General features: G+C 46.3%; 1 pseudogene; it reads left to right on the top strand.

The window, feature by feature from the left end:
• The first annotated feature begins 734 nt into the window (after window positions 1-734).
• LOC133906602 (S-type anion channel SLAH2-like) lies at window positions 735-2,763 on the top strand (annotated as a pseudogene).
• Window positions 2,764-10,509: the final 7,746 nt, after the last annotated feature.

Raw genomic sequence — 10,509 nt, 5'->3', positions numbered from 1 at the left:
CTTTTTTTTTTTTGTTTGTAGAAAAAGGCAATATTGTCGGTTAGATTCACCAACTGGCAACAATGAGAGCTTTCAATACTGGTTCTGGAACCGGTACTGATAGTCTGACTATTAATTATTAGTGTCGAGTAATCAGTGACGATTCAATATCCACTACTGATGACGATTTTAAACCGTCGCTGATGATATATTATGTAAGTAGTGTGTCATGGTGGAGCTTTGCAACACCGGCGTGATATCCCACACAAATGGCAGTGGCTATGGCCCCACATCCAATCAGCTTTTGAATTAAAAAGTGTGCCGAATTCCAAAAGAAATGGAACAGGAATCACCTGTGACGGGTTTGTAACCACTGCGTCTGCGTGCATGGCAGATTTTTCATCTATAAATAAGACATGTAGGAAACTAGAGAAGAGGCAACCAAAACCCAAAGCGAGAGAGAAAGCGCCCTGAGACATGCGCGGTGGCACCTTCATGATCAACTAGAGCATCGCGTCAGTTGAAGTTGGTAAAGGGCTCAGCAAACTAAGTTTGGTGAGTCCATCGATCACTTTTGCATGTAAACATATATTTTTTTCAAATTTTCCTAAAGGGTACAAAGTGTAAATTCCGTAATGAGTGTAGCTATCCCTGGTCTATATACTCGTAATCCTAAACATCCGAGTACACCATCACAAAAAGGAAAAAAGGATTCCTTTGATTACCTGTTGTGTCTTCTAGGTCTCAGTCAGCTCAGGAGGAATGGAAGGCAACAGCAGCAAGCTCGGCACCGCACCGGCGAGAAATGTTGACGTCTCCAACCTCGCAGGCTTGGATGTCGCCCCGAAACCACGGCCTCAGCCCAGCACCAGACCGCCGTTCCACCCCAGGGTGAGTCACCTCTCCCCGGATCGGCACCGTTCGGTCACGGTGGACATGGACGTGATCGTTTCTTGACGTTTGCAATTGCAGGTCCCGCCGGTGGACACGCCGTTCCAGACGCTGGGCTTCCGCGCCGTGCGGCCGGTATCGATCAGCCTGCCAGCGTCGCCTGGCAGTTCTGGCCTGCCCACGCCTACCGCCGTGACGACCGACTCCGCCGACCTCCGGAGGCAGGCCATGGCCAACGCGGCGCGCGGGCCGCACCGCCTGGCGGCGCAGGACAAGGGGAGCAACAGCGTCCGGTACGAGCAGCCGGACAGGGACGCGATGATGTTCCGGTCGCAGCCGATCCCTGGTCCGCCGCCCGCGAGCGCCAGGAGCAGGGTGGGCCACGGCCGCAGGGCCGCAGCGATGAACTGGGACAGGCGCTATGACTCGTTCAAGACGTGGTCCGGGAAGCTCGAGCGGCAGATCACCCATCTGGCCGGCGCGCCGGATTTCTCTGGGGACGAGTATGAAGACGGCGAGGATGTCATCGGCAGCCACCGCACCGGCGTCACGTCCGTGCCCGAGGTTGATCGCTTCTACGCCGCGTTGGAAGGCCCCGAGCTGGACCAACTCAAGGTACGCACGTGGAGTGTCGATTCTTTAACTTATCAATGTGCTCCGCATTGCTCTGCTTCGAAGCTTATTTGTGTCCTTCAATTTTTTCAGCCGATGGAAAACCTGGTGCTGCCGTCGGACACAACGTGGCCGTTCCTGCTCCGATTCCCGGTGTCAGCGTTCGGTATCTGCATGGGCGTGAGCAGCCAGGCGAACCTGTGGAAGACGGTCGCGACGTCGGTGCCGATGACGTTCCTGCACGTGACCACCAAGGTGAACCTCGTGCTCTGGTGCATCTCCGTGGCGCTCATGTGCGTCGTCTCGGCCATCTACGCGTGCAAGGTGGTCCTTTACTTCGAGGCCGTGCGCCGCGAGTACTACCACCCCATCAGGGTCAACTTCTTCTTCACACCGGGGATAATCTGCCTCTTCCTGGCCATCGGCGTGCCACACTCCGTGGCGACAGAGCTGCCGCACTGGCTCTGGTACGCGCTCATGGCCCCCCAGCTGTGCCTAGGCCTCAAGATCTACGGGCAATGGATGTCCGGTGGACAGCGGCGGCTGTCCAAGGTGGCGAACCCGTCGAACCACCTGTCGGTGTTGGGCAACTTCGTGGGCGCGCAGCTCGGCGCATCTATGGGGCTCAGGGAAGGCCCCGTCTTCTTCTTCGCCGTCGGGCTGGCGCACTACGTGGTGCTGTTCGTCACGCTGTACCAGCGGCTGCCGACGAACGAGACGCTGCCCAAGGAGCTCCACCCGGTGTTCTTCCTGTTCGTGGCGGCGCCCAGCGTGTCGTGCATGGCGTGGGCCAAGATCACGGGCGAGTTTGGGCACGTCTCGCGGGTGGCCTACTTCGTCGCCATGTTCCTGTACTTGTCGCTCGCCGTGCGGATCAACTTCTTCAGGGGGTTCAGATTCTCCCTGGCGTGGTGGGCGTACACGTCCCCGATGATCGGCGCGGCGATTGCGTCCATCCGGTACTCTACGGAGGTGGACAACGCCTTCACCAAGGCGCTGTGCGTGGCGCTGTCCTTGGCGGCCACGCTCACGGTGGCGGCGCTGTTCGCCACCACGGTGGTGCACGCCTTTGTGCTCCGGAACCTGTTCCCCAACGACATCTGCATCGCAATCACGGAGCGCAAGGTGAAGCCCATCATGGAACTTCAGGAGAGCCGTGGCGACGACGTCAATGACATTGAGGCCACTGGTGCCGGCGCCACATCAGCAGAAGCTTGAGCTGAAGCACGCCGTGTACGATATGACACGGGCGAGTTGTTGCTTTGTTTGCAGTGTGCCTGCCTGAGACAGAAGAGGAAATAAATAAATAAATACTTGGTAAACATCTACCATTGTTGCACATATCACAGCAACTGGAGTATGATATCTACAATCTTTCCACATCTTAAAATTCAAACTATAAGACAGGTTTCCATCATTCTATGCCCAAATTCTCATCGAGGAGAGAAATAACTAAAAAAATAACAATTCTCTCAAGAGTCACAAGAGACCGTACAATATGCATCACTACCACAGAAATCAAAAAGGCAAATTTATCTTCAGGACACTAATAAAACCTGGTTTTGTCCCTGGACACCCTTATGTTTAATATTTGGTTCAGGATATTGCAAAATCGTTGTGTTATCTGTCGGACACTGGAGGAGATGGAAAAGATCACTATGCCCTTCGCTTCATTCTAAAAAATTCCAGGGAAATCTGGAAAAAAAATCGCACGTATGGATAATAGAGAATTGCATCGTGCTACAAAATTTCAGGATGGATTATAATCTATGTATGAAGATAACAAATGTCAGGAGGTGTGAAGTGGAGGGTATAATAGTCGTTTCCCCCTCCTCCAGTGTCCTTCGGACAAACCACTATGTCACAGTGTCCTGAGGTAAATATCAAACATATGGGTATCCACAGGCAAAGCTATGTTTTATTAGTATCCGGAGACAAATTTGCCAATCTAAAATATGGGTGCCATCATTGTCGGTTAAGTCGAAACCAACAATGCTAATATTATCTCTATCGATTATTTAACTCAAATCGTTTATGATACAGGAACCAGGAACCAAAAATGATGATAATAACTTAATGACCATCAGTCATGAATTTATGTAGGTACTTTGTTTGCCTGTACACGCGAGAAATCTTATGTTTTACTATCCTAGGTGAAGGCGTAGAGATCTTTCGTTCTATCAACACACATATTAATTCCTACTTATCAATTTGCAACTATAATCAGGGTTTATTTTTTTTCCTAATGACAGTGCATACGAACCGAACAATACCTTAGTTAGTAGAGCCTCTAGTTGAGAGGTTGTCCACACACTACTACAGAACCGGCTTTATGTGTCAGCCCATCACTTCCAGTTCCTAATAAGCTGGCAGTGATGGGGCATCACCGCCAGTTCATAAGTCGTACTGAAGAATCTATCACTATGGCTTACGAGCTGGTAGTGATGAGGGGAAGAATTCATCATCACTGCCGACTGAAGCCACTGACCTGCAGTGATAGTAGGGTATCACTACCGGCTGGTTATATGAGCCGACAGTAATGTCTCGGTTAATAAAAATGGCCCTCTCATTCCCTAAGTCCGAGAACAACAGAGAGGATCTCTGTTCTTGTTCGGTGGCTGCTATTTTTGGTCACATAGTTCTTGGGGCTTCAAAACTTTAAAGAATCCTCATGCTCTATATGTTCCAAGGTATGTAACTTCATCTTTAATCTATTTCTAGTTGAAATTTATTTATTAAATTGTTCAAGATTTTGAAATGATTGAGATAAACCTATGGCCATAATATTTTAAGACCATGTAAATGCAATTATAGCTCATTTATGATATGAAAGCTTCATTTAGTAGCTTATGGAGGAAAGTGTCTTTCTTATTGATTTACATTAACTACAATAAAATTTGTTTCATTTGATTTGAAGCTCAGATGAATTAGCTATTGATTTTACAAGATTGATATTATTTTTGGATTTTTGGTTGAACTTCAATGAAAATCGAGAAAACCAAGCAGTTACCAACAAAACTGAGTAGTTACCGATAATACGGAAAATTCGAGAAAATTGCTCGGTAACTGATCCAATTCGACCGGTTACTGAGAGGTCAATTTCACGAATTTTTTCCTAAAATTTAATTTTTTTCAAACAAATTCTGTCTGAATTTTATTTAAAATTCGAGCAGTTATTATGGTTATCACGACTTTTCAATTACCGCTAGACCTTGGTAACCAATCGGCGCACGGTAAGTTGATCCCTGCCCACGATTAGAAAATATATAACTCACACCACTAGCTGTTCTGATCTCCAGGTGGTCTCCCACCACTCATCGTCATCCCATCACATTTCTTTGATTTCTTCACCTGGTTGCTGGACTAGTCCATTGCATCCCTTCCTCTTCCTAAAAGGAGCATTTGTCTCAACCTTCTCTCTCCACCATTGCATTCCTCTTCCTAAAAGGAGCATTTGTCTCAACCTTCTCTCTCCACCATTGCATTCCTCTTCCTAAAAGGAGCATTTGTCTCAACCTTCTCTCTCCACCATTGCATCCCCTTGCCCCTCCTGGCTCCCAAGCTCCACCCCACTAAGAACCCTCACGCAGCGCGCCATCGCTGTGCTCGGGACTGGCCATGGGAGGAGCCACATGAAGCCGCTCACCCACAACTCTTTAACGAGTAAGCACTGCATGCACCGGACGGCGATGTCCTGCTTCATGTTCTCTACCTAGAGCCCTGACCCAGCTCCCCACCTCTTTGGCTCCACCATGGCATCCTACGCTAGTCCTTCTCCCTGGGCATTGACTCCACGCTCACTACCCAACCTTGATGATGCCGCATGAGCTAGAAGGCACCAGTGTGTCTTATTTGTTCGTGTGAGTCAGTGGTAGAGATTTGTTGCAAAAGGTTTGCATACTTGTTGCATTGGGTCTTTTAATTTCTTCCAGCAGTTGTTGTGATTCATTACACAAGCCGGTAGTAATAAAAAAATTATCCAGAGTCAGCAGTGATAAGTGCCTAAGCCCGAGCAAAACACAGAAGAGAGCTATGTTTTTACTGGGTGACAGACCATTTTGTGACCTTGTGCTTGGAGGCTTCTAAATTAGAACGTATGGTACGGGACAAGAACACACTATTATTTTCGGGCTGCAAGAATAAGTGCAATAAGCTACATATGTGCTGGCACTACTGCATTTAAAGTCAAGTAATGGTTGATCGGATAAGAGCTTCATAAAATTATTGCATCTCTTAGGTGACATGTTTTCAAAGAGAAATATATTACCTGAAACTATGTACTAAGCCAAGCAAGTTGACTGCCTGTTAGGATTAGAAGGTTGCATTGTCGAAGGTCGGAAAACCAATGATGTCATTGATTTCTGCATCGACTATATATATCTCAAAACAATTAGTGTGCCTATATCTCATCATGAAAGGAGGCTACAAGGGAAAGGTACAATATGTGAGAAATTAGTCTGTACTAACATCATGTTTTATACACGCAAACACATTTCATATTTTTGTAACAATCAATTATAGTAGCCATATATGCCGATATGCACAAGAACATAGTACGCACGAAAAGACTAGTAGAGAGCATAGAGATAACTTCAGTAATTAGTTATATAGACATATGATTGGTAAACAGATATAGTGTGCTCGGTTGAGAGTGTTGGTTCAAGAACTGTCAATTACAATTCTGACATTCCAAGAATATAATATGAATAGCTATACATTTTATATGAGAACACAAGATAACAAGATTATCAAACAAAATAGCGGTATTCATATAAATACCTATAACAACAATAGCAATAGTTAAAATTAAAAAATATTCGTAAATGAAGGGAGAACAGGACCTTTGATCGCAGTGATGAGTGCTTATTCAGATCACATATCTCCCGCGAAAACAACTCTCTAAGCCTCCTCAGAGTACTAGCAGGTAAGACCTTTTGTGAATAAACCGTCATCATTACGCGCACTTTTAGATATATTCAATCTTCTCCTATTTCTTATCTGGGTAAAAAATCTTTGGGAAGTATGCTTTATCTGCTTCAACACCACAGTACTCTTCGAATTTTTTAGAGGGATCATTACTCTTTTGGATATGATGAATCGGTCTTGTATGAAAAACGCGGTGCAGACGTACACGGCTCATGGGAGAGGGACCGTCGGTGAAGTGAACTGATCTACCCGGTCATTGTGCAGGCCGCAGAGTGATCAAACCGGTGTGGTGTGGTCAACTCATGGAGTGTGACTCAAGTACCAGCGGCGTGCTGTCATTTGGATGCAGCTGTATGATTCTCTGGCAAAGTGTACTGTGTTTATTGAAATCATGTGGTTTTCTGCTTTCTGGCAAAAATAGAAAATTAGATAATATACTTGACTCTATTTATTGAAATAGACAATATATCGATGTATTTACGAATTTAGCATCTATATTCGGTACACGGTGTACCGAAACGGTGTAAAAAAAATATTTTTGTCACACCTTGTGCCGAATACGGCATTGTTGGCACTGTTGGCCGTATTCGGTACACGATGTGCCGAATATGGGTACCAGTGTATATTCGGCACACGGTGCACCGAAAATGTCTGTTTTCTAACTTTTTTTGCGCATGTTGTTATTTACTAAACATGGTCGCAGCCGGCTGCGGTTCGCTTCTGTCATCTGATACCAGCATGTTGTTATTTCATGTAATTGACAACTTTCAACTAAATTTGAAACTATTTGCTAATTTAACTGTCATTTTATGCCGGTGAGTTGGCACTTCATGTAATTGGAAATTTTCAACAAAATTTAAAAAAATCTACCAGTGTGTTGTCATTTCATGTAATTGCCAAATTTAAAAAAAAAAATTGAAATTATTTGCTTAAACTGTACATTCTAAATTGTGTGAAAAAGAAAGAAGGTAGTCTCTAATGGGGTGGACAGCCTTAACACTTAAGTATGTTTGAACATGCGCAACATTAACCATTGTATCATTAAGCATCTCAAGAGAACGGTGAAAAGTGACTACGTAAATTAGCGAAGAAATACCAGTTGTGCCAGTCAAGACTATCAGGGTAAGATGATTTTCGTCTCCGTTGTGGTGGTTAGAAGTTATGAGAATGGGTACAAGGAAATCCAACATCATTTTCACAGTCATCATGGTCCTCTAGAGACAGAGGCCTCGGAGGGAGGGGGCGAGGTGGCATGAAATCATCATCGTCGCCATCTTGAGGTATCATGGTAGGAACATGTCCTATTTTGTTGTTGGTTGGACACCATATCGATGTGGTGTGTGAACATCCTCTTGTAGTGTTCGTTGAACCTTCTCCTGTATGGCTGGTGGAAATGTCAAGGCGTTGGTGGCATAAAATCATCATCCGCATCGGTCTCGTCATTTTCAGGTAGAATAGTAGAGGGTGCTTTTGTACCTCTTAGGTTCGGTGATCTTCGTCGTCTTCTATGTAAACCAGGTATCACACCCAAGACGAAGAGTATATGCATCGCCAAGAAGTGTGGGATTTCTTTATTGATCAACTCTGCGTCTTCTGGGAACGCCTAACGCAGAAGAGGAGCATTCGAATCAATAACAATAAGATAAGTAGGGTGACTAATAGAAAATAACGAACCTGTATGTGGAATGCATACTGATCGGGCAATATGGTCATCCTTCTTTGCCTCATACAGAAACCTAGCACAGAAGGATGGTCGGCTAGTTCGCACACCCTGAGGTATATTTGACGGCGCTCGTACAAGAGGGCCCTAAGGTCATCGGTTGTTACATGTAGGAGCGAAATGGTCAGCACAGAATAGGGCGGTCTTGCTTGCAATTTGGACACAGCTTAGATTAGATTGCTCTCATTGAAGGGATCATCCTTCGCTCCATGCACAACCTGCAAGGAGGCATTTAATGCTATATCGATCATTCTAGGTGTCCATGGATAGTTTGTACTAGAATATCCCGCCATATATGTATTGATCTTTGACTGCAATATTTTTGTTCTGCACCAAAGCACAAATCGCTGGTTATTTAATAAATATTAAACAGGTATGAAATATCGTAATTGATATATACAAATACTTAATAAGTAACTCATAAATAAGTTATGTGTCCTAATTTTGACAAAGATTATGTAAATTAAATGTAATTACTTTAACACTACAGTGCATAAGATATAGTACAAATGAGTACACAATATAGTGAATAACACATATGTCAGTAACAAGTGCAAGTGCACGGAACAACTGCACTGGCTCATTAACGACGAGACGCCGCACGCAATCCCCGGGAGTGTAAGCGTCTGGCGGGTGTCTAGCCCTCATCCCAGCGGCCTGCGCTGGCCCCTACCACGTGTGTCCTTACTCGTCATCTTCATTGTCATTTGGTGTTGCATCTCCACCGAACGTGTATCCAGAACCGCTAACTCAGCCCTACATGTACCACAATATAGGATCCTCATGCGGGAGTATGGATGCCGGTAGTACATGCTCTGATGAAGTCCAGAATGACAAATTCTCATCATGCTGGTACCACTGTGAACCCCTAGGTGCATCGGGATATTGAGGGTACTGGCTACTTAGTAGCTTGGTGAAGCTGCCCGCCTACAATGCAGCAGCGCAGTCAAAATCTTGTGTGCCGCTCCAGGTTGGCGTCTGCTGCGTGCAGTCAATGACGTCCTCGTGATGAGTTGATACTACTGGTGGAGGTGTCTGCATAGTTTGAGGAGGTTGTGTCCACTGAGGGGGCTGGGAACCCAGTGTACACTGCTCGGGAGCAGAAGCCTTCGTGAACTCCTCGGCTTCAGCACAAGAACGTGGCACATGATGGGCCGCAAATGAAGGTGCCTCATGTGATTGTGCCTCACAGGCACTAGACGAGCGCCTGCTGTGGGATTCACAGGACAGGTCCATGGCTGGTACGTCGTACCCCCTCGAACGCGGGGCACAACCACCTAGACCATGTAACGTGGACAACAAGCGAGACCCTCTCGTCCTCATATAGTCCCGGAGAGGGTTCCGATCCCTCCGCATTGATGACCCACTTGCTTCCCCACATGCTTGCTCCGCATGCATATGCATTTCATACCCCGCTTCGGTCTGTATTTGTTGAGGGTCATGTTAGTAATACAGATGTGTAACTAATAAAAATCGTTAGAAGTACAACATCACTTACCACCATATGAAGAAGACGGGCATGATCCTCGGGGAAGGGTCTGGGGGCTGGCGTTACGATACCGCTGAGTAAGGTGGCACGCGTGCGGGAATAGTACCACAAAAGGTATTCCCAGTACGTGCTGTCGTCATACTGTCCCGCAGGAACGATGATATCTAGTGCACGTGACTCCATCCACCTGTTTATGTGCTCTACATTAATCTTAGACCAGTCATGCGTGCCTGCGTTCCCCTGTGCGCTCCTCCTGTACGTGACATAGACAGTTATAATTCGTAACATGGATCACCTAACATAATAATGGTACGTATTACTCATGCACCCGACCAGTGTCTCGTGGGGGAGGCACTGACACCAACTGTCGATGACCAAACTGCATCTGTACACGCTTAGGAGAATACACTTCCACATTGTTCATGTACAGTAAGAAGCATTTGGTCATCCATAAGTCCGAGTTACAAAAACAAGAGGATGCGATGATGCCTCCGATCGCAATTTTGGCCACTTGTTCCATACACCATGGATCTCACTCCACGAGATCGGCACTGAGGACGTCCAGGTCACTGATCACCCGGGAGTAGTTACCATGGTCTTGCTAGTGAGTCCATCTCAGCCTAGCATGAATCCACGATGCCCCATCGTAGGCCTCATGTCATCGGTAATACCATCGGAGATGGGGACTAGATAGTAGGTCTTGCTTACCCACAGTCGACAAACAGGGAGGTACTCCCAGCTCCAGAGCTGTAAAAAGTGTAGGCAGCCAAAAATAGAGCCCATCTTCTTTGACCGCTGAGTTGTGGCACACAATCCTTTGTACGTAGCAGCCAATACAGTAGATCCCCAAATGTAAGATATCGGCTCGTAGGGACGTAACGTGAGCTGACCC

The sequence above is a fragment of the Phragmites australis genome, chromosome 23, assembly GCF_958298935.1.
Source record: "Phragmites australis chromosome 23, lpPhrAust1.1, whole genome shotgun sequence".
NCBI classification, from domain to species: Eukaryota; Viridiplantae; Streptophyta; class Magnoliopsida; order Poales; family Poaceae; genus Phragmites; species Phragmites australis.
Note: the sequence above shows the minus strand (reverse complement) of the source record. Positions and strands in the feature narration are given on the sequence as shown.